Source organism: Stegostoma tigrinum, unplaced genomic scaffold (genome assembly GCF_030684315.1).
Source record: "Stegostoma tigrinum isolate sSteTig4 unplaced genomic scaffold, sSteTig4.hap1 scaffold_790, whole genome shotgun sequence".
In the NCBI taxonomy this organism is placed as follows: Eukaryota; Metazoa; Chordata; class Chondrichthyes; order Orectolobiformes; family Stegostomatidae; genus Stegostoma; species Stegostoma tigrinum.
This window is the reverse complement of record NW_026728737.1, coordinates 1-10,801: the sequence shown is the minus strand read 5'-3', so window position 1 is coordinate 10,801 and position 10,801 is coordinate 1.

The following is a 10,801-nucleotide window of genomic DNA, read 5'->3' as shown; positions in this document are numbered from 1 at the left end:
AATTTAGAGAACAAAAGCAAAATCCTGTGGAGGCTGAAAATCTGAAATAAAGTGCTGGTGAAACTCAGTGGGTCTGGCAGAAACTGTGCAGAGACAGAGAAAAGCAGAGTTAATGTTTTGAGTCCAACATGACTCATCCAGGCTTAAAATGTTAACTCTCCGTCTTCCACACATTCTGCCAGAAGGCCAAATAGAATGGAACTGTTTTCCCTAGAACATCGAAAGGCTGAGGGGTGACCCTATAAAGGTTTATAAAATCATGAGGAGTATGAATAGGGTAAATAGACAAGATCTTTACCTCAGGGTGGGGGAGTCCAAAACTAGAGGGCATAGGTTTAAGGTAAGAAGGGAAAGATTTGAAACGGACCTAAGGAGCAACCTTTTCATGCAGAGGGTGGTGCGTCTATGAAATGAGCTTCCAGAGGAAGTGGTGGAGGCTGGTACAATTACAACATTTAAAAGGTATTGGGATGGGTACATGAATAGGAATGCTTCTTTTAAAATTCATTAACAGGTTGAGGGTGTCGCTGGCTGGGCAGCATTTATTGCCCATCCCCAACTGCCCAGACAGCAGTTCAGAGTCAACCACATTGCTATGGATCATATGTAGGCCACACCAGGTAAGGATGACAGTTTTCTTCCCGAAAGGACATGAATGAATTTGGTGTGTTTTCCAACAATCGATTCACGGTCATCATTAGATTCTTAATTCTTAATATTTTATTTAATTCAAATTCCACCATATGCCATAACAGGAGTCAAACCCGGGTTCCCAGAATGTTATCCTGGTCTCTGGATTAACAGTCCAGCAATAATTCCTGTAGGCTACCACCTCCCCTGAGTTTAGCGGGATATTGGCTAAATGCTAGCAAATGGGACTAGACTAATTTAGGATATCTCAGCATGGACGAGTTGGACTGAAGAGTCTGTTTCTGTGCTGTACATCGTTGTGACTCTATAACTGCTGAATTCCTCTCTGAAGTTTTAGAACAGTTTGCTAGTTTTGTGTTCACAATTAAGTATTCCAGCGATCTTAATTATTTAATTCATGTTTAAATTCTTCTATCGCTATTTTGAGATTTGAGCTCTTATCAATTGTGTGGGCATTTGAATTACTAATCCCTCAATATAACCCCAGGCTACAATACCTGTTTCTAAAGTGAAGCATGAATAGTAAAAAATGAAAGAACTGCAGATGCTGTAAATCGGGAACAAAAACAGAAGTTGATGGACCCAGCAGGTCTGGCAGCGTCTGTGAAGAAGAAAATCAGAGTTAATGTTTCAGGTCTGGTGACCCATCCTCAGAACTGCTTTGTGCCTGTTTTAGCAATCTATAATGTAAGAGAGGTAGAGTATGTATTAACTCAATAATGAGGAGGAGGGCATAAATGTTCCAGTGCATATATAGAACATAGAACATAGAGCATTACAGCGCAGAACAGGCCCTTTGGCCCTCGATGTTGCACCAACCAAATAATGAGAGGTAGATACAAGCTTATTCCTGTTGGTATGGGAGGGATCTGTGTGGCATGTATATATGGTAGAACTGATGCTATGTACTGAATAATACTGAATCCATTTGGGATTCGAGTTCCACATGCACCTCGTGACCTTGCTCTTGTGTGAGGCTGTTTGACTAAGGAAGGCATCGGCAATGAGTCTGAGCTTATCCTTAGCCAATATTCCTACTGAGCTGATCAGAGAGGGAATTCCTTACCTGGGCTGAAGAGGCTGCAGGATTAGAAACAAAATGGAACAATGTTCCAGTGTTAAATTCGGAAAATTGCAAAAGATGTTTTTACTTCAAATGCTCAGGGTTTTTTTCCCCAAGTTATCTTTCCTATTTCTCTATCTTACCCAGTGTCACACCTTACTGGAAATCGAGCGCCTCTATTTCTAGAGTCATCACCAAAGGTGAAAGTTTTATCGAAGTATGTGAAGGCAACAATATACCTCTCAGATAATACAAAGCACAGCATAAATTTCTGTACTTAAGCATTGCTACTTATTGCACATAAATGAATTCTAAGCAGTAAACAACTGTGGACTGTTGACATACTACTCTCAAAGTTAAAACTCAATGCCATTGTATAACCTCTTTACATGTAATTAGACAGGCAAAAATATTTAGTGCTGTGACCAGAAGGGCAAGCCCTAGGAAAGCAGTTTGGTGACTCCACAGGGTTTTGTTGAGATGATTTTTTGGATCGCTGTTCCTGACTCCCATCTCCAGTCCTATCAGGTCTTTACAAGAGCCAAAGACAATTGGCCTGTTTTCTTTCCATTTATAATCAGCGGAGATGGTGACATCATGGAGGAGGGCAACCACAGCAAGAACTCTTGGCAAGGTGGTGGGAGCCTACCCTGGCAAATGGGACTAGAGTCGTGGCATGCCTGGAGCTGGGCAGCGGAGGCAGGGGCTCTCGGTTGCAGGGCAAGTGTGGGTCCAGAGTGGAATCGTGTATAGGCCCTGCTGGCGGGATGGGCCCAGCAAGGAAGAGATGGCACCTGAAGAGTGGTAACTCCGACCCTGGATCTGGCACAGATGGCGGCCCCGGTGGCGGAGGAGGTTAGCGGCACAGCTGTCGTTGGTGAGCCGAATCCGGGCTCACGATATTGGAACGAAGATAGACCCTCTTTCAGCTGCACACTTTTGTTCCTTTTATTCTTAGCAATGGTGCTAGATTGTGGCTGCAACTGAAGCTTTTCACTACTTTGCTACAAAATTCAAGTGACAATATACCAGCATGTGTCTTTCATTCACATTAAACACAAAGACTCTCAATTTACTGGTTAAAGCCACAGCCTAGTGGCTGCTGAAGTTAGGATTCCTGTAGTACAATGGCAGCGTCCAAACCTCTGAGCAGGTTGATTAGAAAATATCTACAGCAACTGATGGCGGAAAATAAACTGGCTTCTACAGGATGAAGGGTCTAGGCCTGAAATGTCAGCTTTTGTGCTCCTGAGATGCTGCTTGGCCTGCTGTGTTCATCCAGCTTCACACTTTGTTACCTTGGATTCTCCAGCAACTGCATTTCCCATCATCTGTGGCTTCTACAGGCTTCGTTTTTTTTTCGAACAAGAGGGAAAGACATACTGCTTCCTCTTCAGGGAAGTTCAAACGCTTCTGGCAATATTGATTTTAACCTCAAGTCTGCATTGCTGCCTACCCCTAGTAGCCTTTCACCCTTTGCATGTTAAGAATCAATCTGCCTCTGACTTAAAAGCATCCAAGGACTGCTTCCACCATCTTTCATTGGTTACCCACTTCCCCTTTTAAACATGACGCATTCTGTTTTTCCCCTGCTGTTTATAATAGTCTCCTGAAGTCGATTGCAATCCAAATCAAAGTTAATTAAGTTCGTTATTTTGGGAGGTACATGCGATCCTATAGTCAGTGCCTATGTTTTGAGACCAGCAGTGATCTCAACACCGGGACATGACAGATTACGCTCGCCCAGTTTAGTGAACATTGACGTGCCTCTAACCACATCTATTTCAATTCCCTCAGTTTTGACGCAGATCGGGCTCGAAACGTTAACCTTTTTTCTCTCCGCAAACGCTGCTGGGTCCTGCTGAGTTTCTCCAGCGTTCTTTGTGTTTTTGTTCTGTAGCTGGCGTGACCCACGCTGACCTTCTCCCACAATAACATTCGCCTTCATTTTATCGGATCGGTATATTTTACCAGAATGCCTTCTCTGCCGCGTCTCACTCATTGGCTTCTCAGACAGATTTTTAAAAAATGACATTTGTCAGGCATGACCTGCCTTGTGAGGCTGACACTGGGCTGACTAGTTAATAAAATGTGAGGCTGGATGAACACAACTGGAATAAATAGGGAGAGGGGGAGGCGGACCGAAGATGGAGAGTAAAGAAGATAGGTGGAGAGAGTGTAGGTGGGGAGGTAGGGAGGGGATAGGTCAGTCCAGGGAAGACGGACACTAACCTCATCCCACCTCCTTGACCTGTCCGTCTTCCCTGGACTGGCCTATCCCCTCCCTACCTCCCCACCTACACTCTCTCCACCTATCTTCTTTACTCTCCATCTTCGGTCCGCCTCCCCCTCTCTCCCTATTTATTCCAGTTCCCTCTCCCCATTCCCCTCTCTGATGAAGGGTCTAGGCCCGAAACGTCAGCTTTTGTGCTCCTGAGATGCTGCTTGGCCTGCTGTGTTCATCCAGCCTCACATTTTATTATCTTGGAATTCTCCAGCATCTGCAGTTCCTATTATCACTGGGCTGACTAGTTTCGAGTTACCTGGCTTATCTCTCCCTTGTTACACAGCCACCCTTCTATCTTCAACGTCCAAGGAGATTGAAAATCTATGAGCACAGTTTTGCTGTTTCCTCTCTGCCTTCCCTCAGTCTATTGGATGTAAACCATCTTTTTAAATTGAATTCCCTATAGTTGATCAGCTTTACTTGCTGTATGCTTGTCGTTAGGCAACTAAATTGCACAGCACAGGAACAGGCCCGTCAGCCCCCGATGTTGTACCGAACGAGACATCAAATTAAATCAACCCATATTCCCCCATTCCTTGTACATTCATTCACTTATCTAAACGTTCCTTAAATGCTCCCGTTGTATCTGCCTCCGCCACCACCCCTGGCACCACGTCCCCATATTCCTACAACTCTCTGTGTTACATAAAAAACCTGACCCGCACATCCTCCTTCGAACCTTTCCTCCTCTCGTCTTAAATTTCAACTCTGGGAAAAAGGTTTCTGGCCATCGGTCGATCCTATCTATGCAACCTGATAGACATATATCAAGTCTCCCCTCATCCTGTGCCGCTCCAGGGAAATCAGCCTGGGGTGACTGGATCGTTTGGAATGTCAGAACAGGATCAGGCTACTCAACCCCGGAACCTATTCCAACAAAGGAACACTTGGGACAGTAATCACCGGAGTTTGGAAGAATGAGCAAGGGGAGGGGGTATCATATAGAAATCTATGAAATTCCAACAGGATGAGGCAGAATAAACGCAGGAAGGATGTTCCCAAATGACTGAGGAGTCGGAACCAGGACTTTAAGGATGTTGGGTGGTGGGTTGGCCATTTCTTCAAGTCTTTGCTTGGGGAGCCTGTGGAATTCTCTGCCGCAGAAAACAGTGAAGGCCAAAACATTGAACAGTCTGGCAGCATCTATGGAGAGAAATCAGAGTGGATCAGGGACGTATGGGTTATAGGGGGATGGGTCTGGGTGGGATGCTTCAAGGGGTGGTGTGGACTTGTTGGGCCGAAGGGCCTGTTTCCACGCCGTAGGGAATCTAGTCTAAAAATTGAGTCTAAAATTTCCAAGATATAGTTCTGGGGGCTAATGGGACCAAAGGGCGTGGGGAGAAAGCAGAAACCGGGTATTGACTTAAATGATCACATAAAATGGTGGGACAGGGTTAAAGTGCTAAATGGCCTACTCCTGCCCCCCCCCGTTTTCAACGCTTCTGTAGGCAAGGCCCACTGCTTGACAGCAGGACACCGGTTTCAACTCAGCAAAGTACATAGCCATTCAGCTGTTCGTTGCTTGGAACAAGGCCCCGACTAGTCACTAGCTGTTAACTGTCAGCCATCATTAATTGGTACATCCTCCGTGGCGACAGCTCAACCATTCAAGTGTCCACTTGCCAACCAATCAGCACTCTCCTCATTCGGTTTCAAGATTGAATTGGCATTCTTGCAAATTGCCCTGATGGGGCTGGGAAGGAAATGTTCAACGTAATACTCAAGTTCTGTTCTTCCAAATGACTGCATCTCTCATGTGTTTCGTATATTTCTTATTGCTTCCCCCTTATGTTTAACTTCACACCTTTCCCCTCAGAGCCAGTGGCTCAAGTGGCAAATCTGTATTCCGGGCTATGTATCTCAATGTCCAAGACACTCAATGCGGACTGTACTTCCGTATTCGGCTGATTGAGTTCTAGGCCTGTTCGCGTGCACTGGCCACACAGTGAGGTGCACTCTCGATGATGGGCTGGTACTGAGAATGATTTCTAATTTCTTCATTGTTTGAAATGTGACCGTCTTTGGCTCTGTTGTGCTTTCCCACCCCCACCCCCACCCCCTCGCTCTGTTTCCATTCAACACTGACCTGAATGTTTTCTCATAATGGAGAGATGTTTTCCACAACCCCCCCCCCCCCCCCCCCCACCACTGTTGTTTTCTCTTTTTAATAAATGTTTGTTGAATTCCTGAATCCTTTGAGTCTAATCGCCTGACTGATCTGGCTCCTATTGTTTGAGCAACATTTGGCTCCATTGATGAATTTAGTTTCCCAGAGGAGCAGGACTGAGGGAATTAACAGGGAGACAGGGAAAGTTCACATTGTGTCTCTTGCATTGAACATACAGGAAGATCTGCATTACTACGATAAACCCAAGGTTGTGATTGCAGCAAGACTTGTCATAGTTTGACTGCTTATTCATTATTTTCTTGGATGTGCTATTTATTTTCCTGTTATTTATGGCTCTCTAACCACACAACTGTGCCTCCCGCCAGCCCCCTCCACCCGCCATCTCTATACCTGCTACTTTGCAACAACAGGTAGAATCTGCATTTTTAGAGATACAGCCAACTGGGCTCAAGCATAGAGATTGCGTTCAACACTGACCCCATCAAACACTCCCAGGATGGGGACAGCACAGGGTTAAGATACAGAATAAAGTTCTCTCTACACTGTCCCCATCAAATCACAGGACAAGGACTGCATGAGGTCAATGCAGAGTAAAGCTTCCTCTACACCGCTCCCAGCAAACCATCCCAGGACGGAGACAGCATGGAGTTAGTTACAGGGTAACATTCCCTCTACACAGTTCCCATCAAACACTCCCAGGACAGGGACAGCACGGGGCTAGATGCAGAGCAAAGCTCCCTCTGCACTGTTCCCATCAAATGCTCCAATGACAGGGACAGCGCGGGGTTGGACACAGCGTAAAGTAGCCTCTACACAATCCCTTCATGTGAATCATCCATAATTGCAGGAAATACGCTGTCAATGGGTCTTGAGTCATGACTTCGTCTCAAGGCGTGAGAAGGGAAGAGAAGTTGTAATGAAATCGATTTATCCTGGAAAGTAGATATTTTATCCGGATGTTCATTTGTCCTCAGTGATTTATCAGCGATTCAGCTCCTAAACAAGGTCTCCTTCAGACCACAATGGCCATTCTGTACATGATGACTGCTTGTTTAGATGTAACATTCATGCTTTACTCTGTCCTACCCAACAGCGCTGCTTCATCCCAGGCAAGGGAGGGTCCACCTGGTTTTGGTAATGGTTTTGGTTCTGACCTGCCAGTGAGGCAATGGAAGTCGCAAACATCACCCACTGACCCACCCCCACTCCCGCCACCCTCCCAAGCGCAATCAAAACACGCACTTTCCCCACCCCAAGTACCCGCAAAGTGTGTTATAAGCCCAAGTAACGAAGATACAAGGGTGTAATGCTGATGGAGCAGTGTGTGAAGGCCTTTGTAATACACACCCTCGTCCCAAAACCGGGTGGAGGCGAATCACCGACAAATTCCCTGTCGATAAGATTTGGAAGCAGGAGTAGGCCATTCAGCCCATCGGGTCTGCTCTGCCATTCGGTAATCCCGTGGCTGCTCTGATAATCCTCAGCTCCACTTTCCTGCCTTTTCTGTACAACACAGATTCCCATACTGATTAAAAACCTATCTCTCTCAGCCTCGAATATACTGAATGACCCAGCCTCAGAGGCCCCTGTGGTAAAGAATTCCACGGTTTCACTGCCCTCTGAGAGAAGAAATTCCTCCTCATCACCATCTTAAATGGATGGCCCCGGTTCTAAGATTATTCCCTCTGGTCCTAGAATCTCCCACCACTCCACATCTACCCTGCCAAGCCCCCTAAGACTCATTTTTTTTTAATATACCCATACACTGCTGCTATACAGCAGTAGTGCTTATTTTTATCCCACATGTTTTGTGTGTGTGTGTAAGTGTGTGTGTGTGTAAGTGTGTTTGTAAGTGAGTGTGTGTATAAGTGTGTGTGTGTAAGTGTGTGTGTGTCTGTAAGTGAGTGTGTGTGCATGTGTGTGTGTGTAAGAGTGAGTGTGTGTGTGTAAGAGTGTGTTTGTAAGTGTGTGTGTAAGTGTGTGTGTGTTTCTAAGTGAGAGTGTGTGAGTGTGTGTGTGTAAGTGACTCTGTGTGTGTGTGTAAGAGTGTGTGTGTGTGTTTGTGAGTGTGTGTAAGTATGTAAGTGTGTGTGTGTATGTGTTTCTAAGTGTGAGTGTGTGTGTGTAAGTGACTGTGTGTGCGTGTGTGCAAGTGACTGTGTGTGCATGCGCACGCACGCAAGTGCAGAAGTCAGGAAAGATGCCATGTGCAAAATAATTTTATCCAACATTTCCACCACCAGGTTAAAAAAAAACGCCGTGTGGCCAGGGAACCAGTAATAAGCAAAGCCTTTTGTGCTCCGAGGATGCTGCTTGGCCTGCTGTGTTCATCCAGCTTCACACTTTGTTATCTAAGCAAAGCCCCAGTCGGGACAATGCTTATGTGAAAGGAAAAAGTGAGGGAGAGGTTAGGGATCCAATCATTGGAGGGGGGAGGAAAGCAGTTCCCACTCGTCTACATCAGCCCTCAACCCCAGCTGTACCCACCTCTTCCTAAAGGCATCCAGAGTGTTGTTGGACCCTGTCCAGGGACACCCAGGCTTGAGAGGAACTGGGGCAGGCTGTAATGACCCCCTCCACTGCCCACTGTCTGGACCAACTTGACCAGGAGCAGATCCACGAGGAGATCCTCTGACCTGCCTGTGCCCCTCTGTACAAAGATCAGGAGCCTGGAGCTGAAGTGCCACCAAAAGAAAAATGCAGAGGAGAAGGTCTTTGAGATAATTGAAAAGGGAGTGCAAACACCCAGACCCATTATACACATGATCAACGGGATCCACAGCGTTACAAAACCAACAGTTGGGTTGGGAGCTAAGAAACTTGTACACTTCTCATTTGTCTAAATTCTAATGAGTCTCGATCTACTCTACCACTGCTCATAAGGCAGTCTTTCCAATGCCTGGTATCAGCCAAGTGAACCTTCTCCGGACTGCCTCCACTGCCATAAAACCTTTCCCTAGCTAAAGGGCCCAAAACTATTCAGTGTTCCAATTGCGGTCTGAAGGCCTTGTATAATTTTAGGAAAAACTCCCTAAATTTATACTCCATTCCTTTTGAAATCAAGGCAATTGCCTTCCCTATTATCTGTTGAACTCGGATGCTAGGTTTTTTTTGCATGTGTGACTCATGCACTAGCACCTCCAAATCTCTGTGTCAGAGATAATGGGAACTGCAGATGCTGGAGAACTCCAAGACAACAAAATGTGAGGCTGGATGAACACAGCAGGCCAAGCAGCATCTCAGGAGCACAAAAGCTGACGTTTCGGGCCTAGACCCTTCATCAGAGAGGGGGATGGGGAGAGGGAGCTGGAATAAATAGGGAGAGAGGGGGAGGCGGACCGAAGATGGAGAGTAAAGAAGATAGGTGGAGAGAGTGTAGGTGGGGAGGTAGGGAGGGGATAGGTCAGTCCAGGGAAGACGGACAGGTCAAGGAGGTGGGATGAGGTTAGTAGGTAGCTGGGGGTGCGGCTTGGTGTGGGAGGAAGGGATGGGTGAGAGGAAGAACCGGTTAGGGAGGCAGAGACAGGTTGGACTGGTTTTGGGATGCAGTGGGTGGGGGGGAAGAGCTGGGCTGGTTGTGTGGTGCAGTGGAGGGAGGGGACGAACTAGGCTGGCTTAGGGATGCAGTAGGGGAAGGGGAGATTTTGAAACCGGTGAAGTCCACATTGATACCATATGGCTGCAGGGTTCCCAGGCGGAATATGAGTTGCTGTTCCTGCAACCTTCGGGTGGCATCATTGTCCTGCAACCCTCGGGTGGCACCAAATCTCTGTGTGTTTGTTAGCTGGCTGTAGTATTTCTAAATAATATTCAGCCCCTCTGTTCTTCCTGCTATAGTGTATAACCTCACATTTCCCCACAATACGCCCTGTTTTTGCCCGCTCACCTAACTTATCCACAGCCCTCTGTAGACATTCAGCGCCAACACTTGCCTTTTTTTTGTGTGATCCATAACCCCATCCACTTTTTGGATGGAGGTGGGGGTGTGCGCTGAGAGAGTCACAGAGTAATATCCCCCTAGGCCAGCTTCTGAAAGCGCTCTGGCCTGCAGCCTCAGTGAACCCTGTGTTGTGTCAGCAGCTCAGCTATTGGGTTTCTGTTTTCACAGAATGGGTGACTTTACGGGGAGCATAAATTTCCTGCAAATCAAGGTTAGAACTTGAGCAGCTTTTTGTTTGAATCCCGCCCCCCGGTCTTGCCCTGATGCCTGGATCCTGCTTGATTAGTCTTTACCACTGTCAGCTTTCTCCCCCGCAGTGATTACAGCTTGGTGCAGTTCAACGTGTCCTTCCTCAGCTGTTGCCTTCAGTACTGGCAGTCCCTAGAAATGCAAAGAGACTAGTCTGCCAGAGCATTGTGGTGTTCAGGCCACTCTGAGTCAGGCTTCGGTGGGAGAATTGGTCCCTGTGGCCTCCAGCCTGAATGCAGCGAAGTGTGGGGATGTAATTGAACAAGGCGCTTCCTTGCTCCTGATCAAGATCCAGCCCCTTGATCCCTGTGCCTGGAAGTCTCTTGAGGTCTGTTTTGATTTGGTTTGATCATTGTCACATGCACCTGAGATACAGTGAAAGGTATTCTGATGAAGGGTCCAGTTCTGATGAAGGGTCCCAACCCGAAATGTCAACCCTCCTTTTCCTGACTGACTGTGTTCCTCCAGCTCCACGCTGTGTTG